This window comes from Vicugna pacos, chromosome 5, assembly GCF_048564905.1.
Source record: "Vicugna pacos chromosome 5, VicPac4, whole genome shotgun sequence".
Classification (NCBI taxonomy): domain Eukaryota; kingdom Metazoa; phylum Chordata; class Mammalia; order Artiodactyla; family Camelidae; genus Vicugna; species Vicugna pacos.
The window spans coordinates 57,628,035-57,655,189 of NC_132991.1; the positions used below are offsets into that span (position 1 = coordinate 57,628,035).

A 27,155-nucleotide genomic window follows, 5' to 3' on the forward strand; every position below is an offset into this window, starting at 1 on the left:
CTGGAGAATTGAATTCTTGAAGAATTTGACATGGTAATGAAGATTAATATATTAGGGATCACCAGGGTAGAGTTTTAGGTCCAATCTGTTTCCCAGATTGTTAGGTTAAAAAAAAAACAAACAGTGCTTGTATTTATCATCTGCAAACCAGATGGTTATGGAAAGGGGTGCGGGCTCTCAAAGACATTCTTCCCTTGCAAGAAACATGTTGCTGTGATGCAAGACTCTTGAACCTCTAAAAACAGTGAACTCAAAAGCAGACACATAGATGTCTGAACAATTTAAAAAATCAAAAGATAAATAAATAAAATGAAATATGCAGTTTGACACACATGAAAAATAGGAATCTCAGTTATAATAAGCAAGTACATAGTTGGATGTTTGCTTAGTTTCATCTATTTAGAAGAGCAGAAGTTTTATTTTTGAGCAAGAGCTTTCTTAAATGAGAGAAAAAACAAATAATCAGTGCTTATTTATTGTAAATGTTGAATTAGAAAATTCAACTGTGATTTTACAAATGTATCTCTAGCTTCGTGAAGACTCAGTAGGCTGCAATGTCCTTGTTATAACCACACAATCCTGAAAGACTGGGACCAAACAAAAATACAGGTATATAATATATAATACTTTTCCCAAAAATCTGACTGAATGAATTCCATGAGCTATCTTGTTAGATTTTTAAAACATATACATTTTAATCAGTTTTTTTAATCCTAATAAATGAGAGAAATGGTAAGTGCTTAGAATTCCAACAATGTGAAATACTAGTTGTACTAACTAGTCTGTTGGAGTAGAATATCCTGAGCAGTAAGTAGAGGCTGATTACCGAGCAGCCCTGACTTGCTGATGTGGATGACGAATTCTCCATTTGGTTCTGAGTAGGAACAGATGCCTCATTTTCTTTTAGAAAGGAAATTACATTCTACATAAGAGGAACTCAGTACTGCCAAATTAATAAGATAAGAGATTTCATCATCTTCTGGAATACATTAGCACACAATTTTCCTCCTATTACAGTGATTCTTACTAAACTAGCCCTTCTGTGAGTTTGGAACCTCACGGAAGGCTGAACTATAGTCCACAACCAGCATTGCCTTCAGAGTATTACAAAATTCTTTCCAAATTCCTACATTATGGAACAATGGAAGCTGTGAATGTTTCTTTATTCTCATAAAGACTTCCTTACCCCAGACTCTGAAAAAGTGGGATACGAGAAGATATTAGGATTCTTGCATCTAGAAAGCATTAAAAATACTATAGAATCCAGGAATCCAATATAAACTTTACTTAAATGAAGAAAATAATTTGAGAAATCACTTACACCAGAAATTAATAACTTACTCATTGAGCATCTTTTCCTTGTTTAATGTTTTCTTTACACAGGTTCAAGGCAGTGTTGATTAAATTTCCTATTTAATAGTAAAAATATAGTAATGAAAATATACTATAGTTCACTAAAATAATGCAGCTAAGCTGAAAATATAGATGATTCATTCATATAATCCCAAATGTTTATTAAATACCTATTACAGTAGAACACACTATACTTAAGTCCAAGAACACAAAGTGAAATGAGACATCATCTCTCCTTTAAGTTTACAGACTAGTTGAGGAGACCAACCCACAAATAGTCAACTAGAATAATGTATGGATACATGTAGTACAAGTATGTATTGGATGCTATGGTAGCCATAGGAGTGACATTAAATCCAGCTGGAGATCCAAATCAAGTAATCTGTAGCTATGCATTGCTGTTTGGATCATGTACTAAATTAGAAACTCCAAGAAGGCAAAAGTCTTATCTGCACTTTCACCACTATATAATTGGTGCCTGTTACGTTGCCTAGATCATTGTGGGCATTAATGTTAGGTAATAAACTAAAGAAGATTTTATTCAGTAGGATTTCTATTGGGCAAGCATGGTATTTTAAAAGAAAGAATATATTTGCTGAGTTGCTTAGAGCATAGGAGAAAACCTGTATGAAAGGTGAGATCAGGCTACAAAAATGTATAATATAAGGAAAGACATTTTTTCTCTGAGAAGGAAGGTAAAGGAGGAAAAAGAGATGGAGATAAATGGAGATGGAGACACAGAGAGAGGAGAGAGGAAGGATGGAGAAAGAAAGCAATTGAGATCTAAGTCCTTAATAATGTGACCCTTCGTTAGAACCCTAAATCTTCAATTAAATTATTAAATTCTCAAAGACTTGGCATAAATGATCTTTATTGTGTATATGAGTAAGGTGCTGACTATAACATCTGGACTCACACAGGGCAAGACAGTAGAATTACATAGAAGGCAAAGGATTGTGGATTTAAGGAAAGTTACATGCAATTCAACTGGAAAGTGATCTATAGCCAACATTTTGATTATAGTTGACATCTTGATTATATTTGACTATATAAACAATGAAGAAAATAGGGAAAGGTATTTCAAGGAAGAACTGGCAGAAGATACGGAGTTGTGAAATGACACCATTTCAGAAGAACTTCACTGGGAGAGAAAAGGAAGAGCTCGTGTGGGAAGTAAATGAAAACAGGGTAATTAGGGATCAAATTATCAAAGGCCTTGATTGTTAAACTAAAGAATATGAACCTTATTCTGAATGCCAAGGGAACCACTTCAAGCAAAACAACCCGAATAGTATATGACAATTAAGAAAGTGAAAATACTTGATAAATTAATAATCATGTGGATTTATATTGTTATTCTCTCATGGGCAGATAGAATTCACACTGAAATGCAAGAATACAAAAGATTTATAGACATCTGCTTGCTAACATGGAATTTTCAGAGTCTAGACAGATTTGAGGAGAAATTGATGCAGGCTGTATTATGAATGCCCATTTCTGTATACTCATTATTTACAACAATTAGGCTCAGAATTTGGGCAAAAGAAGGAATGCCATATAAAATCATTTGAATTTTAGGAAAGAGAGCTTAGGAAAATGTGGCCATTATTTTAAAAAACTGAAAGGAATAGTTTAAAGTAAAATAAACCACAGAAAGTCTGGACACTATTTTAAAATACAGCATTAGAAGCCCAAGATGAAATTTTTGTCATGAATCATAAAAACAAGCCAGATGCAAAAAAAAAAAGAAAAAAAGAAAAAAAAAAGAGAGAAAAAGAAAAAGCTTTTACAGCAAATTGGCAAATTGTTACAGTGACAACTGACTTTACAGAGAGTAAAGCAACAAGCGTAAAATGTAAAGAAAGATTTCGAAATCAAGGGGAAAAAGGATGATTTCAAAATGTGACAGATCAGATACAACTAGAAATTAGGCAGACCAGAAAAATATTTGTGAAGCTATCTCACAAGGAACATCAAAGCCACTAATGAAAAGGATCGTTAAAAATGTCAAAGAGAAGAAGATATCCAACTACAGAATCCTAAATATAAAATGGCATGGGGGGTGCGGAATACTCTAAGAACAGTTATTTTTTGTTTTAGTATATTCGCTTCATGATTTCAACATTTAAACTGTATATTGTGGTAGACGTATCAGAGGTACTATATTCAAACTGCCAAAAATACATTAAGTGTTTTCTTCATTAGAAAATTCGGCAAAGATAAATACCTGTGACACTATGGCATCTACACAAAAATTATGAAAGAATTTAAGCCAATGTTGAACAGTGAGCTAAGATATTTTAACCTGTCAATAACAAACTATGCCAAGCCAGAAAAGGTAAAATGTCAATATGACCCCTATTCATAAACACAGAATCCAGTGAAGACCTGGCAAATCTAAGATTCATTTCCACCCAGGCAATGTTATGGAATTTGTTACACAGTGGAGGATAACTATATACTTCATACAACAACTCACGGAGGAACCGTGGTCCTGGAGATGAAACGATGCTTGACTAACCTATTAGAGTTGTCAGGCTAAGTAAGCAATTTGGACAGGAGAGAACTGGTGGATGTAATTTATTTATATTTTCAAAAGGCCTCTGACAAAGTTCATACCAAAACTACTTGAATATTGAGTCACCATGGAACTTGAGAAGATGTTTTGATATGCACAGGGAGCCGGCTTAGAGTCAGGAAACAGCAGGAGGACCAAATAAGTATTTCTTCAGGTAGAAAAGTTCAAATACTGGTGCCTTCCAAGGAGCAGAGTGCTGTAATTTCTCCAGACAAACAGTGCCCAGAGAATTCTTTAGAATCATGAGAGTGATTTTTACCTTCAAATCTGTCTAGAAGCCTTCCCCAATATTCCAGCACCCAGCAAAGTCCCTTGGGTAAGGAGATGAGAGGAGGAGAAGATGGAGGAGGATGAGGTGGAGGAAGAGAAGGCTTATCTCCTCTCTCATGCTTTCTGGGACTCTATCAAATGAGCTGGTAGAAACTTTTTTAAGCATTTTGTCACCAATCCTTAGAATCACTACTAGACAATCCTAAACCCTTCAGGGGATTCAAAACCCAAATTGTGAGTGATTATCATTGAAAAGTTCTGCAATGCTCTTACTAGAGAGATAAAAGGACTAATAAACTTTTCTGCAGAAAATACAGTTACATTTGCAGAAAAACAAATTGCCATTCATTGAGGGAAGAGGCATCTTTAGATGATAAGCTACATTATGATGGGAAAGACTCAGAAAAATATTCTGAGTTTTTGCACAGTTATCTCTGAAGATATTCCAGCAAGATGCCAGTTTTAAAAGTCAGTGTATTCGTGAAAAGAGAAAAGTATAAAAGATAGTATCTGACCCTTAAAGAAGGCCCTTCTATAGCTGGGTCTGAAATATATCATGTGGCTCAGGTTGCCACATCTAAGGAAAGATACTTAGAAGTAAAAAAAATCCAGCAAGGCCAAGCACAGACTCAAGGAGGTATGCATCTGGAAAAATCTATACAGAAGACATGGGGCTTCCAGGCTGAGAACATGAAGCCAAGAAGCGTGTGACAGGCCAACGAAGTCTTCTTAGTCACGGAGGGTGTAAATTGAGATTTCAAAGATGTTAATATAGGACTGAAAAGAAAAGAACATTATAAAGTTGGTAATAAACATAAAATCCATATTGCCCTCTTACATGGCATTAAAACATTATGAAGTACTGCAACAATCAAGATTTAGCTAAACCTAGAAATGCTAGACAAAGTACAAAGATATTTGCTAGTGCCTTTGAAAGTCTTTCACTCCCACATATTCTAGAATCGTAGATTTAGCTGAATCTTCATTTTCCACAAAGAATCTTTACTGTACAAACTTGATCCAATCATATAGACCATGGCCTTAACCAAAGATGGAATTCCTAAAATATTTGAGTGGTAATTAAACTTATTTTAACTGCAATATGGTCTTCTACAAGAAATGCTGATTCTTCTCCAATAAAAATTTGAAAAATGAAAAATGTTATTTCTCCATCAAAACCATTTTACTGTCTTCTTATCAAAAAGAAAACCTGATATGTGAATTTTAAGATAAAGATTTTCTCACCATTATATTTTATATGTTGTTTCAGGAACTAGTGGTGAAGACAACTAGAACTAAATCTCTACAAACTTCAAACTAGATTGTTTAGAAAGTGAAATAAATGAAGTTATGCCAATTAATAACCTTGGAACATTAATATTTAATTGATTACTAAAATTTTTGGGTTTTCCACAACCTAAAATAAATTAGTTGTAAATATTTTTAATATTGGGTCTAAATTCCACTTAATTCTGAAAGTCTAGGACCCTACTAGTCACATAAATGTAATTTCATTTGCAGAAGTATAATAGAATAAAAACTAATGTGATACTTTACATGAAAAATGACAATAATCTGCCATGTTATTAACCAAAAAAATCACATATGATAAAGGTTAATTATAATTTTAAATTGGACTTGGCTAAATATTAACATATTCTGATAATACAGAAAATGAAGTGAATTAAAAATGGCTAGTCTTTCCAGTGGGTTAGGATCTAAATTCTACAAGTCCTTTTTCCTTTTTAAGTATTTAGTGGTTTCAAGATAGCTTGGAAGGCTAGCACAAGAAATTTCTATCATCAAGTCATTAACCACCAGAATAAAAATGTAGGCTTCTACCCTGACATTCCTCTTTCATAGCCAAATTTTTCTAGAGAAAAACTTCATGATAACTCTTATTAAGATAGAACCTTTTATTTAGTGTTCTTTGTAAAGTCTTGTAGAAACTTAAACATACACTTTTCACAAATGATATATGTCCTATATGGCTATGTAATTTCAAGCTTAGCGCAAAGGCTTTAAAATCCCTCTGTGAAGTGTATTTTATGTGTACCCTCAGTTGTTATGGTTTGCTTTAATTTATGTAATTATGTATGAGGTCAATATGGAAAACTAGCCCTCACTCATTACTGGTGAACATTCCTGAACAATGTGTGTGCCTTCAGGAATCAAACTAACAGGCTCACAGTCCATAACAAGGTCAAATGAAAGCAACCAATTGTTCAGCCACTAAACGGTTGTGATTGTTTCCTAAATTACAATTGTACTTTGGAGATGGCTTAACAGGCAATAAATTACGTCCAAAGTGCTCTCAGATGACAAGCAACAGCACAGGAAGTGAACAGAGCTCCTGCTAATTGTCACATATCGAGGCACAAACACAAATCTCCTGTTGTGTCAATATAAAAATCCTAGTGACATGGGGCATAGAAGAGACTTCTATTTGAAATTTAGTCAACTAGAATTGAGACACAATATCTTTGAAGATGTAGATTTTAAAGCCCTTTAAAAGTTCTTAAAGATTAAAATGTTACTTTGAAATATCAATATGTCTGTAGGCTACCATTATTTTCTATCTTTTAAGACAATCTAAACCAAGCTTGGATTTCATTCTTTCATTAAAACAAAAAAATCCTTGAAAGATAATGAGTTTTGTATACACAATAAATGTTCCCTGATATTCATCAGTCTGCTTGGTTACTTCAAGAGATGGAGAATTCACCACCTTAATGGGGGCCCATTTTATCTTCAGTTAGGTCAAATCATTAAAAAGATCTTCCATAGGGAATCCCACATGGCATTTTAGAGTATATATTCCTATGAATAAGTAAGAGCAGAGCAACCTTTAGTGTGATTCAGTGACCATGTCATGGATTACCCAGCAGCCAAAATCAACCTACTTATACTTTCTACCATATGGGGCTTTGGAGTTACAAGAAATAGATCTAGTTCATTTCCACACAACTGATTCCTTCAAATATTTTAAGATGCACTAACAAGGCCATCTTATCTTCTTTGACATGTACTCAATCACTTTACCTTTTGATTTACAATAGAATTACCATATTCTTCCCTGAACATACTTCCAAAATGTACCTTCTTTAAACTAAAATGATCTTTATGGTAAATGGTCTTATAGCCAGTCCCAAAATGGTTTTATGGTTTATGTTTAATAAAGGTATAATGACAAACAAAGCAATCTTCAGAGTGAAGACATTCATAGTCTAGAAAACAGATTCTTTCAACAAAAGCAATAGAAAAGGAAAAGCAATAATTGGGCTTTGACTGTCTTTTTTTTACTGTATTCCTGAATGAAGACATGAATGTATGGCAAATGCTTAAAGAGAAGTGATGGTCTAGATAATTTAAAATTCAAATAAACATCTGACATTTAGCTATTGCTTTTACAAAATTCCATTTCAGTTAGCTTATCATCTTTTCACAATGAGCGTATTTAAATTGAACACATCTTACATATCCTAGTAAGAAATGATATAAATGTGTTTTTATTTTAAAAATAACTTTGCTTTTTAAAAAAATCACATAACTATGGAACTCACCTGCAATTTGTATTGTTGGGTCTATGATCCTAGCATTTATATTAGAAAGAGAACTGTTTTGTTCCTTACTTAAGAGACTTAAAAGGATAAAACCTTGTAATTCAAGGTATAATACTGTTTTCAAACTCCTAGGAGAAAAAGCATAATCATTTAATGCAGAAAAAAATTTTTATTAGGTAAAGAAAATCTCATTCAGGACATTCATTTTAAAAAATTGTTGAGTACTTACAATAAAAATAAAAGCTAAGGAATTTTGTAAACTTAATCCATAGGACCAACCCATTGTGTTAAATGCTGTAGGTTTGTTCTGTTGTTTGATAAATGGGCTAGACAAGCAATGACTTTCACCCCATTTTACTGAGATAACTGAGGCTTAGTGAGGTTAATTTCTTGCTCAAAGTGACACAGAACAAGACAGTCTGAGATCTGGATTTGTTGCAGGATGACTTAGGAGGTCCCCCCTCATAAGAACATCCTGAACAGCTCTCCTGGACCAGCCAAGTGCCAGATCTGGGGCTGAGACAAATATACAGAAATAAAAATCTTTTATTTTTTATTTATCTCTATCTTTTAGTCACTAAGGAGAGAGAGGCAAATAATTACAATGTAAACAGAATTATTCCAAATCTCAGAGAACGGAGTTTGAGATTTGCAGATACTAACTAATATATATAAAATAAATAAACAAGTTTATACTGTATAGCACAGGAAACCACATTCAATATCTTACAGTAACCTATGGTGAAGAAGAATATGAGAACGAATGTATGTATGTTCCTATGTGACTGAAATATTGTACTGTACACCAGAAATCGACACAACATTGTAAACTGACTGTACTTCAATAAAAATGTATTAAAACTGAAAGAAAAACAGAAGATCATGCAGCTAGTAGATAGGAGAACTAGGATTTATGCTGAAAGTTTCTAACTCCAAGTATAGTAATAGGTAAGGTCAGCACCCTATGACCTCCAGGCTACACAAATCATGAAAGCAAAAAATTCTGATATTTATGTCTCTGAGATGTTTCTTTGGAGAAATCAGCATGCAAAGGGCATAGACAGCTAATGTGCTAAGTGGCAGAAAGACCAACATACAGTGTAGCTCAGCTCAGAATTCAGACTTCAAAGCTCCCACAGCAAATTCACAGAGGAACGCAGCCAAATGTCCAGGTGTGGAATGAGCTAGTGCCCCACAGGGATCTCTTCCTGTTATCCTGGCTCCCGTTACTCCACCCTTTGGGAAAATAGTTGGAGTACGAATTAGGTTTTTAGGTTCCAAACCCTGCAGAGGCTGGCCTTTTGGAAGAGCCTGGCTTTTTCTGGCCCAGGACCAGGCTTAACACAGAGGTTGGAAAAAAAATCTCTGTTTCAGAAAAGATCTGGGGCAGAGAGAATTGTAGGGGGAAGGGGAGAAATCAAAATGATTTAGAAAGGAAAGTCCAAGATCTCATCAAGATGTGAAGATAGATGGGATATTTTATCCATCTGGAACTGCTTGGAACTGGTTGATTGGGATGGCAACCAATAGCCTGCATCTTAAAATCAATACATAGGTTAAAAGAATGTTGGAGTAAAAGAAGCATCGTGGATATTCAGTGCGTAAAAGGAAATAACTCATCAAGGATGGATTTTTGTTTTCTTTGCCTTTTAGGAAACAGTTCCAAGAGGGTGCCAGATATGTAGAGAGACTACCTAGTTGCCCATGTAATTCTCTTACAAGAGCTCATGAAAAGTCAACCTGGCTAAAAATATCCAATCTGTAACATTACATTCAATTCTCAGATGTCTTCTGAAAATGTGTCTTTTCTAACTGCACAAAAACATAATGCTAATTTTGGAGGTTGGCTGAAGGGGACAAAAGGGAAAAAAATTCATCCACGCATACACTTCGCATGTATTATTTCATTTGATTTTCACAACAGGCCTTTGTTAATGATATAACCTCCATTCTACAGATAAATAAGCTGGACAGTTTAGAGGTTAAGGAGCTCAGTCAAGGCCACCCTGGTAGCAAATAATGAACCCAGAATTTGAAGACAAATTTGTTTGACTCCAGTCACGCAGGTGTTATTTACCCCATAATATCTAAAAAAAACATTAGTTTTCTGATTGACACATTGAATTAATAGTTGCAGGAAAGATACTAAGGTATAAGAAGGGGGAAGTGGGGTGCATCACAGTGGTAAGCTTGCATAGACATCCCAGTACAGAGGTAGGCATACTTTCACTACATGCAATTAATGTGGCTCAGCATTTTGCTCTCTTGACTCAACTATCTTCCCTGTATCTATACTCTTTGGGTTCTTCTTGTCATGCTTGCCATGTGCCTGATCCCTCTTACATCAGTGCTTCACATCCCTTCTGGTTGTTCTGGCAAGACATGTTTCAGTTTTCTGGAGCAGTTGCCAAAACAAGCATTTCAACATCTGGAAATCATCCTCCATCACTTTCACCAGTAAGATGAATTTGCCATAAAAGGTAGTTCCCATATAGACCCCCTGAGATTCCACATTACCTTTGAGTAACAACTTTCCCATATTTGCTGGCTATGGAAAATTGCAACCCACTGACTACAAACTTTGGCACTTTCTATCACTTTAATAATGATGTATTTTATAAGTTAATATTATAGTGTTCCAAAGTAAAATAATTTAAAAAGAAAAAATTAAAACAAATGATCGAGCAAACAAAAAAGCATATACCACACGCACTTCTCTGAATTCCTTAAAGGAGGTAGCTTTACCAGAAACTCTATTTTTCCTCCTGTAGGACATGATAGTTGAAAGTCAATAATCACTAATATAAACTGCAAAAGACCAATGAAATGAATATATAGCAGCAATAACAACAAAAATACACTATCAAGATCAAGTTCTAGTTCAAGACTTACTGGTAGAAGGACTTAAATTTTACTGAAGATGAGTTTCATTGGCTAGGGGTTGTCATAAGTCATGACTCCTGTTTCTTCCACTGATGTGATTCACGTTTTTGGAAAGGATGAATCAGTTTCACAAAATGACCAGGAAAATGTCTTTGATACTGAACAGGTGGCCAGTACCCAGCGTAGCAGAATCCTGACGATTCCCTTCTTCCCTCACCCTGCCTAGAACAATGCAAAAATGTAGTTAAACTCTCTACATAGAGAGGCCTTCTGAAGCCATTGAAATGAACCATATTTTTAAAAGGAGAATTTCACCAAATTGTCAGTTCCATGAGTTTGGCATTTCTGTCGTATTCACTTTTGTATATCTGTTACCTGGCATCAAACCTGACACAAGTGAATGCTTGCTGAACGAACAAATGAACGAAAGAATGGTTCTTTATGGGTATTTAACATAAAATGGCAACCATGTCTCTAAAGCCCATTGAGAGGTTTTTAAATGTTCTACATCCCATCCTTCTGTTTCACTTATTTTATAGCCCTTACTGTTCCACATTTTACTTCCTCTGCCTGGCATGCCCTTCCTTTATGGCTGGCATAACTTCAGAATCCTACTCTGTTTTAATTTCTTTATGCCACTTAGTAACTGAGAATATCTCTTTTTCAAAAGAAATATTTTGCTCATATATTGTCTTATTCCATTGTATTAATTTTCAGTTCCTGCTGTAACAAACTATCACAGACTTAGTGACCTAAAAACACCACCAATTTATTATTTTACAGTTCTGGAGGTCAGAAATCCCAAATGGGTCTCACTGACCAAAATGAAGGTGCTGGCATTCCTTTTGGTGGCTCCAGTAGAGAATTCATTCCATTGCCTTTTCCAGCTTCCAGAGGCTCCCTGTATTGCTTGGCTCATGGATCCACTCCATCTTCAAAGCCAGAAACATCAGGCCAGTCCATCTAACACTGCCATCTCTCTGTTCCTTTCTTCCAATTCCCTCTTCCACTTTCATATTTGAATTTGTTTCTTATTCTTGCTGTAACAAATTACTACGGATTTACTGTCTTAACAACATAGATGTATTATCTTACAGTGCTGGAGATCGGACGTCTGAAATAGCCTCACTAGGCTGAACTCAAGGTGTCAGCAGTGATGCACTCACTCTGGAGGCCCTAGAAGAGGATCCATTGCTTTGCCTTTTCCAGCTTCGGGAGCCCACCTGCATTCCATGACACGTGGCCCCTTCCTCAATCTTCATAACCATCAAACTAGCATTTTCATGTGTCTCTCTCTGACTCTGACCTCTGCGTCGGTCATCACATCTTCCCCGACTACATCTCTTCTTCTTCCTCTTTTCTCTTATAAAGCCCCTTGTGGTTACATTGGGCCCACTCAGTTAATCCAAGTTAATCTCCCTCTCTTAAAGTGAGCTAATAAGCAATATATAATGCCACAATGCCATCTATAAACTTAATTCCCCTTTACTGTGTGGAGTAACAGGTTACCCAGGTTACACAGTAACAGTATCCACAGGTTACACAGATTAGAGTGTAGATTTCTCTGAAGGGCCATGATTTGCCAGCCACACCCTGGAGTAGAATTCCAGCCCCATGTGGTCAGAGACCTGCTCACTGTTGTATTCTCAGAGCCACAGAATTGTATCTGTATTCTCAGAGCCACAGAATTGTAGCCACATTGCACTCAATAAATACTTGTTAAATAAATGAATTTTAAATTTCCTTTTTAGGGAACGCTGTTTAACTTTGTATACTAAAGACTGTAGAAGTTAAAAATAAAAGAATGAAAAACACATAAAATTATAATTTATATTACACTTGAAAACAAACCAATATATTATTTATTCTTTTCAATATAGTGTCTTTTTATAAGGAGTTGTCAAGACTTGAAATCTTCAAATATACTCAGTTTTCTGGTATCTACTGATAGTCTTGTCTTTGTATATCAATTTAAAAAGAATCTGGTTATCCTGCTTTGTTGAAGAGATTGCCGAATGAGTCACTGGCATTACATAAGTAGAACATTATCACACATTGATGCAGAAAATGCATTATCACACATTTTCTTTTCATTAAAAGAAAAAAATTAATGTTACTTTTACATACCCCAAAATATACTGATGTGTCTCAGCTATGGTTTTATGCTAAATATTTGAGTCTGTTATGTAAGAATAAATTCTATCAAACTGCCAGTGTTACATCATCTTCTGAAACTTTCAAAATAGCTAGTGTAAAATCCAGTATTAATTCACACTGGGGAATATAATAAGCATATGGTCTATTAAGTTACTCTAATAAATCTGCAATAAAATAATGGAAATACGATGGAGGATTAGTTGCCATGGTAGATGAAAAACAACATCTGGTAACAAAATGGAAAATTCAGCCTAAGCAACTGTTAATATGACTAGGTAATGGTTTTGACGACTTTCTATATTTTTCACCCATCTCCCCAATAAACAGCCCTCAGTACTCAGGCTACAGTGAAGCAAGCAGCTAACCGTTCTGTACAATTTAATGAAAACTATAGATATAGATAGATCACAAGGAACACCACATGTTCTAAATGAGTTTTGTAAGATATAGGAAGATCTGAATACAAATAATGCTAAAACTATTAGATCACATGAAAAGTGAAAGTTGTGTAAATTCACTTTCTTTTTTTCTAACTTGTTTTTTTCCTATGTTTATTAAAGTATATACAAATAATAACACATCTGGAAGTTTAACTCAAAACAAAAGTAGAAAACTAAATAGTGGTACAGAAGAATTTGAAATATTCACTAACAGGGCATGCTAAGGGCATTTAAGTAAAAAAGTTCAAAAAGAACATGAATACAATTTCATCAATTATCTTGAACAATCATCACCAACAGAGGATTCTGTTAATTTCTTATGCTAATGGAAGTGACAGCTGCACCACTTTGCCATGCTGACTGGGCAGAGTAGACAACATGGAATCCAAACCTTGGCTATTGTCTATTTCAGTGTATTTCAGACAGCAACAGGTACGTTGGAATGTCATGTGCTTTGGATGACAAAAATAAAACGTGGTCTAATTCTTCAGTGAAACTAAATGTTTTGTGGTATTCTTGCTTGAAATAAAACTTTGCCAAGAGTTTGGTCAAAATGCCCTACTTCCTCTGGTATGTTCTGGTTTGAAGAAACAATATTTTTACCATCAATGAAATCACTAAAATAATAAGCTTTTTTTTTAATTTGTGACAATTAAAATTTTAAAGCGTTCTCCTTCTATATATTTGATTTCCCTCTCTCTCTAGACAGACTGTGAGTTTGGTGAGGTCAGGAACTATGTCTTACACACGGTGGTGTCCCTACAGCCTCACGTAATGCCTGAAACATAGTAGTGTCTGATACATACTTGCTGAATTGTAATTAGAAAGTCAAAGTTTTTAGGTAGTCATATCAGTAATTAACAGATGAACCTCTGAGAATCAGCACAGTAATAGCTGAAGAGATGTACAATGACCAACTCCACGGTAATGACTTTACTGAGTTATTTATGGAAATTTGTGTTATTTTAATGGTAACAAGTATTTTTATCACATATAGGTTAAATATCATCAAGCCAATGAGAATTTTATGAAGTTCTTTTTTTAACCCACTGATCACAGAGCTCTATTTTTGTGTAATAACTCATCAGCACTACTACCACTTCCTAGCACTAAAAATATTAACATAATGGAAACACCAATAGATCAAATCCATCATTTTTCATTAATAATATTCAACACATCCCTAGGACTAGAAAACAACATAGAACTAAAATTAGCCATCTGGTTAAATATATGGCCTAAATGTCTATTATGTGAAATTAGCTCAGAAATCAACATATTAGAATATACCAGAAGTCTAACCTCTGGAAATTTTGCTTTGACTCTTAACTGTTTGGACGACCACTCTTAAAGGAGAACAGAAAACACCACATTGCCAGATTCAGTACCTTTCCTCCATCACCCTTCCCTCGGATCTCTGTGATACAGTTACTGTTGATTTCTTTTTAGAACACTTCTGAGAGCTTCCACAATACTATATTCTCTCATCTGCTTCGTCTGGAAACTTCACTCATTTCCAGACGACTCCAGTTGATTTTCCCCCTCTTCTGAACCAACTCTAGGCTTATTCACAAAAGTGCAATGTATTTTGGTTCATATTACATACCCTATTTCTTAGCCTAATTAATTCAAGCATTTACTTTCCAACTAAATTAGAAATTTCCCAAAGTTAGGAATCAAGGATTCTACTTCCTAATTTATTAAAAAATATATCAGTTAAGTGCACCATAGCACATGGCTTGGTACACACAAGTCAAAACAAATATTTTTTATTGGCAGATTTAGTGATTATCACTGGCAGCACTTACACAAATTTGTAGAACATTTCTGCAGGTGATTAAATTTTTAACTCATTTGTAACTACCTTCCTGGAAACTCTTACAAATGTTTTGACCAAAAATGTCACTACAGCAGGAAGAAAAATATTTCCTTAGCAAATAAACATTTTTATTGCACATCCTCCCACTGAAAATGTTTGGTTCAGATGTCTGATGTTTAAAGCTTCTGACTAATTTGTAAAACAGCTTAAGATGGTCTACATGCATGTTGTTACTTATACATACATCATTTCTCTCTACAAAAATATATAACTAGTTGTATGTCTCAGATTGGAACAGTTACATATGAAGATCATTTCTTATTCTTCTTTCTACTTGCAATTTTTAACATGGTGCTTAGGATTCAGGGATTAAGGAAGCACTCAGTAAAATATTTGGTCTAAGACTGTTTCATTAATTTTATAATCAGTGTAGCATATAAAGCCAGGACATGAAGCCTAGTAATTAGAGGTATCTGACTGAATGCTAAACCAGCATTCTTTTTTCTTTCCAAAGGTCACTTTTGGCTCTTGACTGTAACACAACCTGTGATTGTATTTGTTTTCACCTCTATGCAGATTCCAGCTTACAAGGTTTCCTATTTCATCAGAAATAAAATTTTTAGTTGGACAAATTAACAGTTGTATGGTTATTTCCTCCCAACTACAAATCTTCGTGCAATCCTTAACTTCCAGGTCTAAAGAAGAAAAATCTAAGTTCCTGCAAAATTGAATTATGCTTTCCCCAATCTTGTCTGTCACAAGTTTGGTCTCACTGAAGTCTCTAAGAATGTGACACTGAACAAAAATGACTTTCATATAGTAGCGTGGAGTGCTTTTTTTGGTAACTAAAACTGTTTTCCTCTTTCCTTTACCCCTTTCTATGAGATACAATTGAAAGAGTCCTTCCTAGACTGGGAGCCACCTCTAGTCAACATTCACTGCATCATTTATCCCTTGTGAGTCTCAGTTTCCTCATCTGTAAGCTAAGTTGTCTGGGTTTTACTCGTACATCAAATGAGCGAATGTACATTGTGAACTGTCCAGTCCTACTTAGATATAGTGTGATATTATTATTAATAGGGGCAGAAAACCCTACAAGTAAATGTCAACTGAATATAGACCACTGACCAGCACAGAAAACCCTACCCTTGCCTCTGGGAAAGTGGATCTCTTTTTATCCTTTTGGTAACACCTAACCTTTAGTAGGGGTGAGGCAGAGGGGGGAGTTAGAGATTGATGGAAGGTAGAAGCTGATTATCCAAAAGCACAGCACATTGCCCCATCAGAAAAAGAAACATTATGTATCATGGTGCGAGCATTTTGAGCAACTGTTTGATATTTAACCAACATTCACAATAAAAGCAAATAACTTTCTGATAACGTAATATTTACATCATGCTAGCACAAACAGAGCAATGGTAGAAGAGCTGGTCTCAAAGGACAGCCCAGTACATGTAATTTAATTGTTTAAATTCAATTGATTAAGTTTAAATGTAAATTGATGCATTAAAATGATTGAGGCAGTAAAAAGAGTTGATGTACTCAGGCATGAACTATCACAACCTCCCACTCCCACTCCTCGTACCCCAAACACATCTCTTCCACCTGAAGCTACAACTGCATTTTTGCCTCCTTGCAACTCATGTCAAAGATACACTAACCAATCTCCTCTTCGAGGCTAACTCTTCTCCTTTTACACCCAACATTGTGCCTTTCTATATCCTGGTTGACCTTTATTCAACTTTCTTTCTGTATCTTCAACATCTCCCCCTCCAAGGGCCTGTTTCTCTCACTCTATGAACATCCCATCCTGTCATGTGAAAACAAAATAAAACAAAAATCCTCACTTGACTCTACGCCATATTCTAACTATGGGCCTATATCTCTTCTTCCCTTTACAACTAAGATTCCTAGTGAAGAGGGAAAGAAAGAAAACAGTGTCTACCTGCTGTCTCTGCTATGATTAAATACTGAATTTATAAATAATTAATCAATAAATTATCCAAAAAATCGTCTCTAATAATAAATAAGATCATCCTACCTTCCATTCTCCAAACCATTAAAGCAGCTGTAGTTTCCTGCAAAACAATACTAAATAATACTTCTGAGTATTTCTTCCTGCATTTCCACCCTACCTAGATGATGTTTTCTTGCTCCTCTTGTCTCATTTCTGCTGATTACTGTACATTCATCATTTAAATTTTGGATCTGTCTCCTCCAGGAATTCAACCCTTGCTCTCACAGGTGAGTTGGATACTCCTATGTCATTCTTTTTCATATTTATTACCTTGTTTTATACTTATCTGTTCCTATGTCTATTCTCCTCATTATGCATGCCCCTTAGATGCAGGATAGTGTGTCAATCATCTTTTGTCCCCATAGCCTAACTAAAATCACCATAAGTGAAATAGGTAAGTTACAAAATTAAATTTTGTTTCTATTTAGTAGCCAATTAGTGTGCTTTGAAGTATGTATTTTTATGAGGATTTACACAAAAAGGCACTAAATACAGCTAACCTCTTCCATTTTTTAAAGTTTCTTGCTATGTATATAAAAACAGGCAAGATCGAGTAATGTAACTAGGCAACAACCTGACAATTAATGGAAAGAAGGCATTTGATTTTAAACCATCAAGGGAAATATATTTTGTTTGAAATATTAATCACAAGCATTTATTGAGTACCTATTAAATGCACAGCACTGAATCTGCATCTGACTTTCTGGGTTTGAGAAATAGTCTTTACACTCAAGGAGCACATGATATGACCAAGAGATTAATGACATTTACTAAGTGAAACTAAAACAACGGATAATGCAGAAAAGGTTCTATGAGGTGCTAAATATATTAAAGAAAGGGGAAGTGCTATAGTTTGGAGGAAAAGAGCAAAGATATCTGAGATAATCAAAAGGTTCTGAAGAGGATACACATCAGGCTTGATTATGATGTGGAGGATGCGGATGTGTGAAGAAGAGGCTGGCATACAGACAAAGGAAATAATGCGGTGAATGCAGGCGAGCGACTCTGCTCAGATGTTCCCTCCTCTGAGACCCTCCCTGACCTCCCATCCGGGCCTCTCCCTCACAGGCAGTATGTGTTAGGGATGTCTGCTAGAGTGCCCCTATCCTTCCGTGGGCCTCCAACACTGCACAGGACACGTGGTATTGTTTTTCATTTTACTCGTCCCTGTTAGACAGTTAGCTTCCTAGGAGGAAAGGATTAACAATTTTCTTCTGGATCATCCAGTAAAGTGCCTGGTAAACAATGGGTACTCAGTAAATGTTTACTGAATTAATGAATAACGAAGGAATGAAAGTAACTGCCCCAGAGGCTAATGGGTTTTGAGGACAGAATGGGATTTATATTCCCCCAAAGAAGTAAATTATTATCAAGTGCTTTAAGATGACCAGGTATATCTCACTCATTGAAGAGGATATTAACCTAAAACCTGACAGTTTTCTCCCACTGGCACTTCTGAGTTTAACATAGATGTAAGCATTCGTGAGTGCATTTTTAAACTCCTGTCAGATTTTTAACCTAAATTTTTCATGTACCTGAATTAAGACATAGGCACTTCTTGTAAAGACATTTTTCACAAAGGCTGTTTTCTGCCCAGAATGCCTGAGAGTGAAATTCTAACAGAACTTGGGGACATAAATGTCTAGAAGGATAAGTCTACAGTCGCACATTATCAGAACAGGAAGTGGCCATGAATAATATATCACAGGTTTTACAAAAGAGGAAACTGAGGCCCAGGGAATTTAAGTCACTTCCACAAAATCACCAAGTTAGTTCATGACAGAGCTACAATTAGAATGCAGATTTCCTGTGTCCTGGTCCAGTTTTAATTTAGAAGCTTTTCTTTAAAATAATTTCAACAATTCATTCATGAAAGAAAGAAACAGTCTATTTTGTTGAGGCCCTCATCTCTCTAACTGCATGTTTCTCTCTGCACAAGTAGAGAGTCTTAAAATATACCAGAAAGTAGACAGGCTTGAGGGATGATGGACCCTTTGTCTAAACAGTTGGCTCAGATTGCTGTGGATATTTGTCACCAGTTTAAACTTCTAGCTCAAAGTCACCTTCTGACCCAGGGAAAAGGGATCCCCTGCTACAAACAGTCCCTTAGAGCTTAACTTTGATTTCGAGATAGGCTTCCTGATGAGAGATGAATAGGGGAAAAGTAATAATAATAATGGATTCAGCCTTCTGCCAGGAAGCTACATTTTTGCTTGTAGAGAGACTGCAATCCAGTTATATTAGAAAAATCATGTTTTGTTTTTCCATCTGTTCTGTTTGTCCTCAAGTCGAAGTCTCTATTTTTATTTTTTTCCTATTTAATTCCTATTTGAGGACTTTGGGGGTTTTCTAGATAATTATGTAAACAAGGTGTTTTGCTCTCCTCGATTCAAGGTGTAAAAAACCCCACCGATTCTGCTTTCTTTCATTTCCATGAAGAGTCTCATACTCCTCTGAAGTATAAATATTATCATTTACTTAAAAGAAAACACTTATTTTATATTCAGCTAACTTTTCATTACAGTAAAAGCTTACCAAAGTAATAACATTACCCTTATAGAGGCTTTTAAATCTGACACAGAATTTCCAAGGATATTATGAATTCTTTATTTTGAACCTGTGAGATAATAAAATAAAAAGTATTATCCCTGTTTTATAAATGAGGAAACTAAGGCGCCAACACACTATATTCATAAGGAATTTATAAGAAAAAAGTCAGGACTTTATTCCAGTTGTCTGACTCAGGGCTAGAACTCTTTGGACCCTGTTGCTACATTGAGCTAGTAGAAGTTGAATGAGCTCACTCAGCACCTTCCTCTGCACTGACCACCCAGGTGGAGGTGCATGCCATCCCTCATAAAAACACTGCCCAGTGTCCAACTAAGCCTGTCTTGAACCAATAAAATAACCAGGAAGGTAAACAGATGCTTTATGTACTGAGTATAGCTTCGCTTTTCATGAACACCTCTACCTGAACCAAAAGTACAAACACTTGCCAAAATCATTATATTAGGAAAAAGAATAAAATTAAGTGAGTATATGTACCAGTAAGTTTATGAAATGCATCCTAATACCAAAGTATAATTTTCAGAGGTTCTACCGGTTTGCTTTTCCTGACTTGCTTTGTGAATAACCAAGAGCAGAGCACAGACCTGGCCCAAGGGGAGAACATGAAATGAATAAAAATTCCTTATTACCGTTTCAAATCTCACAATTATACCTCTCTCCAGTCCCCTCCCCCTTCCCGCCCTGTTCTGCCCCAGGTGCCTCGGGGTCACTGCTCCCCCATCCTTTCTCCTTCAAACCTAGTAACGGGAATGGTCTGATAAAAATTATTTAGTCACGGAGAAAACAATCTGCAATGGCCCAATCAGGGAATCCATCCTAAAAGAACTAAGAATATTATTCACTTTTCTTCAGCGCCTATAAAGTGCCAAGAATTTTAATGCAGTTTTTCAATATGCATATGAGAAAACTGAATCTCAAAGAAATCAGTAACTTGCTCGAGATTACAAAGTTGCAAACGGCAAAGTCAGAACTCATGTGAGACTCCAGAATCCCAGGCTCTGTTAGTTGCTTATTGACAGCAAATGGAAAAGGAGAGGTTCCAAATGCAGAAACTGCTAAAGGTTCTAAGTGTAGAAAAATGGTAATAGTTGGGAACTGAGGGAATTTCCCAGAATTAAAAAGTCTCACTCTGAGACAATGCCCTGTTCATATTGCCTGTAGGCCTAGTTGAACATATATATGCTATTAGGTGGAAACGGAGACACAGGATTGTGGTAGTGTTTATTTATTTATTTATTTATTTATTTATTTATTTATTTATTCTAAAATGACAATGTTTTAGGATTATAGGGTAAATTTAAAAAATTTGAGAAATCAAAGAACCAAAATTTAGAGACAACATAAACTTCCCCAACCTCTTTGAAATTCTCCAAATGAATCCCACAAGACAGGATATAGATATGATCATGGAGCCCTACAGTACTCTTGGAATGTACTCTTTCAATGAGGCTGTCTGAGCCAGCTGCTACCTGGTATCCTTGTGCACCCCAGAGAATGCACCTTCCCATGCACTTATGCCTTCCATATGGTGTGCAGACATACGGTTCTGTCCTGAAGAAGAAACTCAAAAGCCCTCTTCAGAAACAGTGAGAATCCAGTGGGCAAATTTCCATTTTGATTATACTGAAGCAACTTTCAGTTTCTATTAGGATGGATGTGAAGCGATTCTAATGACTTGATTGTGGAACCCTCCATGGACAAATTACAGAATGTCCATGACAGCTGTGTTTCATGTGCCTACAGTGTGAGCCATAAAGACCATCTGATACTGGGCTGTTCACCTAGAGCCACAGTGTCAGCTGATTCTGATGGCCAGGGAATATTGGGGGGAAAAAATCATAAAAGGCAAATTACCATATAATGTGCTCACATTACAAAAGTGTAATATTTGTTAAACTGTGCATTGGAATAATGACTAGAGAGGGTATGTGTTGTGTATTAGTTTCCTATGAAGTGAAAAAGAAGAGGACACCAAACAGGTTAAGTTTAGACAGGCAATCAGGCTAGAAGAAAAATTCTGTAAATTGAACCAAATTTGGGAAGGTGACAACATCCAGATATAGCTACAGTGTGAGATCTTGAGATTCTCAGGCAGATTCCTGAATGCCCTTCCTTCAAAAGAAAGGAGGTTGAAAGCACACTTCCCTAAATAGATTAAATTAAATTTAATTTAAAAGTCATCTGTTTCAAAACTGTTTTCTAAGTGGACCTTCTTATCCTCCTAGGACTTTAGCAACACTGCATTCGTGGAACAGATGTGGAAGGGGTACACGGTAGCTCAGGTGAGTGTAGCTTTAACAAGTTTATAACATTTATATGCTAAATATGCCAAAATGTCATTTAAAATATAAATTGAATTATCATGAAAATACTACTTTAGTTTTATTTCATCATCCTCCAAATACTCAAACACAAACATTGTCAATGGAGGGTGAATGTATTCACTGATTAATCTCTAGAGAACTAATAGTGTTTTAATTTTGATTCATTCTTTACATAAAGGAATTACCCCGCTTTTTTTTTCTTTTCAAATAAAACAAACAGATTTTAAGTAGCATGAAATCTTCCCAGGCTAATAAGAACTCCATTGGTTCAGGAATTTATTAGTTGTTTCTCAGCAAAATTCAGTTCAGTTTTACTGTGCTTAAGGGAGAAAAATTAAAGCACAAACAAACGCATGCCTAATCTAATCCGCAGGGATCAAGATTTAAGAGGAAATGGGGTAGGACTGGAGAAAGAAATGAGTTTTTTGTGAACACTTCAGAAAGACATAACACATGTAGCACCTTACAGCTTAAACACAAGATTCCGATGGAATGTTTAGTTGTTCCTCCTTCTCTGGCACTAGGTCTTTTTTTTTTTTTCCAGCACAAACCCATGTAAAAGAAGATTCTTACATAAGAATCTCATTTGCCTTAGAATAGTCAGTGCCCTTCTGCCCTCACAAAGTATAAGCCTTCTTTATAATGAGAAGTTTTGTGTTTGTAGCCAAAGACCAGAAAACTAGGAATTTTTCTTTGTAGTTCATCTTCCCATGGTAACCAGTTAAGTCCACTGTCCACCAGTCCATCCCACCAGAAACTCTAGTTAAGAATTTAGCACTAATATGAGAAACATAATGTTCTGAATTAAACTGTAACTTAATCGTTTCTTGAATAGAAAGCTCTGAAAAGAATGAGAAAGAAAAGCTTTAAAAATAATTTCAAACTAGCATAAACGAATCTGATAGGTTCTTCTACCTCAGGAGCAAAAAATAAGTATACAACTACTATTTAAGATAAATGAAAATACTAAATCTCTATAAATGAAAGGTATTTGCTATGAGAAGCATCCATATTTTTAGAATTCCATAATGAAAAACTCAAATGCTGATGGCCACAGAACAACTATATTGAATAACAAAGATTTAATTAAAGGAATTCAGAGCTACAAATTATCTGGTGAAATTCCATGTGTATACCTCCTTCCAAGTCAAACCCATCATTTTGTTTAAGTTTGAAAAACTGAGAAGAAAACAGGAGCTAAGTAAGGAAAGTGTGAGTATGAATAATGTGCCTTCATCCTACCCCAGTTTCTGCTTTCTGGAGTCAATTTCACAAAAATTGGGGAGTGAAGAAACCAGCAGCCTTTGGAAAATGAAGAGACTAGCTGCAAAGTCTGGGAAAAGATGGTCCCCCCCACCACTACATCCAAATAGTCCTGGGAGCTGCCTTGGAAATCCCTGTGCAGTGAAGCAATTTCTCAATCCAAATGCAACCCAGAGCAATGCAGTGTGGAAAATACGCCTCTAATTTTTAATAGAGACTTTTATGACTACCATATTTTCAGAAAATAAACTCCGAAATAGACAGAGCTGGTAGACAGACATGAGGTAGCACTGGGGCATGGAATGGACTGTGGTTGGCTTGCTCACACCCTGGGAATAATCGCAGAGGGTGAAACGTGGTGGGGGCAGTGAAACAGGAAAGCTTGAAATCACATGGCCATCAGAAAGTCTCCAACAGGAAGAGGTTTCTGTATCTTTTATTTTTTCTTCCTGTACACAAGAAGACAATACAGTAAAGCTCTTCTACTTGAAGAGTGAAATTTATAAACGGCTTAAAATATAGTCTATTTAGATATTAGGTGAAAATACCGATGTCCTGTCAACATGATCACAGTAGAATAGTAGATAAAATTTTCATTTTAAGTTTTACCCTGGACTTGAATCTCTTTGAGAGCAAAGGTAGTTTATTTATTTTCTTCCATAACATCTAACATTTTGGTTCTCATAATCATTCAATAAGCATTTGTTATTACTGTCATATTATTAAATAATAATGGAATAATAATACCAAATATCATTTAATGAGCTTCCACTATTTGTCAGGAGCCATACCACTATTTAAGTGGTTAATAAACATGATAGTCTTCAAAATAATTATTTGAGGTCAATATTACTATTCCAATTTTATAGATGAAGAAACTAAGACAGAGAAATCAAGAAAATTACTCAAGAATATGCAAATATAATTTGAAAAACCTGAATTTGAAATCAGTTTACTCATACTTGAATGAATAAATAGTGGGAAAGATTTTTTTTTCGATTTTCAAAAATAATATTCATTGGCATATTTGCATAGAATAACTATCATGTACCTAATACATAAAATAAATCTGACATGGAGTGGAACCTGGAAAGTAGACATAAAAAGAGGAAAAGTGTGTATGCGCATGTATGTAGTGGGAAATGAGAACTACAGGCAATTCCTTATTTTGAGGCAAAGAATGACAGCCGCTGTGACTAAAATTCTAGAAAAGAGCCAGATCATGGAAGGTCTACATGTCTTGCTTAGGAGCTTAAACATTATTCTTTTCTTGAGTTTTGGGAGTCAATGGAAGGTGATCAGATTTTAGTTTTATATCACAGTGGCCACAGGGAGTCTGTGTAAGTGCGGGTGGGTAGTAGCCACATGGGAGGCAAGGAGACAAACTTAGACACTATTGCAGTAACTGCAGTAACCCAGGGATTACCGTGACAATGAAGATGAGAGCCTAAACAGAGGCATTTGTAGCAGAGAAGGAGAGGAGGTATATTTGAGAAATATTTAGCAGGTAAAATGGTAGAATTTAGTGACTGATTAGAATTTTCCTTGAATGACTAGGTTGGATGATGTTGCCATTAACTGACATAAAAAATACATAAGAAAGGTGATCCTGTCTTAGAGGGAAGATAATGAGCTGAGTTTTGGATAGACTGAACTTGAAGTGGCTATGGACCATCCAGTGGGAAGCTGGATATTCTGAAGTTCATGTGGAAGGTCAGGGTTGGAGAGAGCGATTTGAGAATGATCAGCAATTAGCTGTTATGCAAAATCCTGAGAGCGACTAAGATTCCTAGATACTTAAGAAGAGAAAATACAGGGAGGACCGGTGGATTAAACCCTATGAGAAAGCAAAGTGCCAAGGGATAAAGAAGGAGAAGGATCCCATGAAGCTGAGGGCAAAGGTCAGGAAGGTAGAGAGCACCTTCAGAGAGTAGCCTTTCAGGAAAGCTGGGGAGGTCAATGGTAGGTGACAGGAGCTCAGTGGAACATCTCACATTTCAGCCTTCATCTTACTAGACAGGCTTATGTGGAATGGAAGAGGCAAAAGTCAGAGTGTGGTGGGAAGAGTGAGGGCATGGAGGCAGACAGAAGGCCATGCTGCTCCTTTAAAGCAGCTGGGCCGAGAATAAAGAGAGGGTGGGAGCCACGAACAGACTCTGGGAAAGAGCCGAGCTTGTTTATAGGCCAAAGGGAAAGAGCTCCTAGAAAGGAAGTTGTGGAAGTTACAGAAAAGAGAGCATGATTGATGGAGCACGTTCCCCCAGGAGATGGAGAACAAACAAAATACAGAGGAGAACATATCCAGAAGGCTCTTCAAAACAAATTCAAAAAAGATTCAGTGAAAGTGAAAAAACATACCACCAAGGTTTCTATCTGTGATGACTGAAGTCAGATTGTAAATCACTTTCTGTGTCTCATTTAAGTGCTCTACAACCACGTTCAGGTAAAGTTTCCAAATGACCTTTCTAAGAGTCCCATTAGATTGACAGAGGTGTGTCTAATTTCTCCAATTTCAGATGAGGACCCAAAGGCTTGGTAAGGTTAAAGTACTCTCTAAAGGTTGCAAAACTTCTAAATAGCAGAGATAGACTAGAGCCCAGGTGTTCTTCCAATAATGGTTGGTCCATGGCTTACTTTACTGAAGTAGACAGACTAAAACAAGGCTTATGTTGCAAGCAATGTTTCCACCGAGGATATAGTCTACTGTCATCTTGAAACTAAATTTGTAATTGTTATTGAGCAGACATCCAGAAAGAAAAAGAAAAGAAGAGGAGGAGAAAAGAGAAAAGAAAACAAACGGTAAGATTGTCCATAAACATTTTTGAGTTTGAGCATCATACCAAAAAACTATAGAGACAAAGTTCCATTATTTCATTAATATTGTTAACATTACTGGCTTCTCTGTAGAAGGCAACATATGGGTGAGGAAAATCTTGTGCTACTGTAATTTCTCTGATACACTGTTCCTTAGAGAATATATTCCGGATAAGGTGGAACCACCCTGATTTCTGTTGAAGGGTTTACTTTTAAACATATCAATAAAATAAAAACACTAAGGCTGCTGATTTACTCACAAGTTTAAGACAAAATTTTCCATTGAACAGACTGGCCCCCCATGCAACTGCCAAGGATAGATACTCTTTTAAATACTGAATATAATAGCTTATCATTCTTAAATGAAATTTAGGAAAAAATCCACATAAAATTTACATGGAAAGAGATTTAGAGGAAAACTGAATTGTCAGTATCTTCCTAACAATTCCATAGTCTTCTGTAAACTTGTACAACTTGCCCAAATTTATACAATAGGTCAATTAATAATTAACAATTTAGTCATTTTTCCCTACTATTACTGTATCTCTCAAATATAAAGAAAAACTTTTCAACGCTGTGATCTCAGAGCAAAAAAGACTAGTCAAAAAGTGACTTATCCAGGTTTTTTCAATTTTGTGTGGGTGGGGGGTGGGTAATTAGGTTTATTTATTTACTTTAATGGAGGTACTGGGAATTGAACCCAGGACCTCGTGCATGCTAGGCACATGCTCTACCACTAAGCTGTACCCTCCTCCTGTCAGTGAGTGATCCATTTTTAAACATTTTATGAATTGCCATATAAGGCTAAGTGATGGTGCATGTATTATCCTTCAAGTAGGATTTAAAAAAGAAAAAAAATAGATTAACATGACTTCAATCTTCTAAGCCCCCTCTTCTCAAAAATAAACCATTTTCTTTATGATTTCACCTCACATACTGCATTATGTGCATTTCTAGAATGATCAGCACAATGAGTTTTAGGCCTGTGGTGATATTATAAAAGTGTGAAGAGCAGGAAGTAAAAGAGAAAAAAAGAGAACAATGAAAACTATATATTCACCTGGAAATAGGTTTTAATAGTATGTGTCCTTTACATAGTGAAATGA

At 35.7% G+C, this 27,155-nt stretch overlaps 1 protein-coding gene and 1 long non-coding RNA gene across 2 annotated transcripts in view; both read right to left on the reverse strand.

The window, feature by feature from the left end:
- Positions 1–27,155, reverse strand: part of COL5A2 (collagen type V alpha 2 chain) — a 128,246-nt gene that overhangs the window by 96,220 nt on the left and 4,871 nt on the right. The window lies entirely within an intron of this gene.
- Positions 1,353–10,865, reverse strand: LOC140696428 (uncharacterized). Its single transcript, XR_012072748.1, has 3 exons — positions 10,657–10,865; positions 7,765–7,892; positions 1,353–1,409 (listed from the first exon to the last, which is right to left on the reverse strand). It is a non-coding gene; the product is annotated as an uncharacterized lncRNA (long non-coding RNA).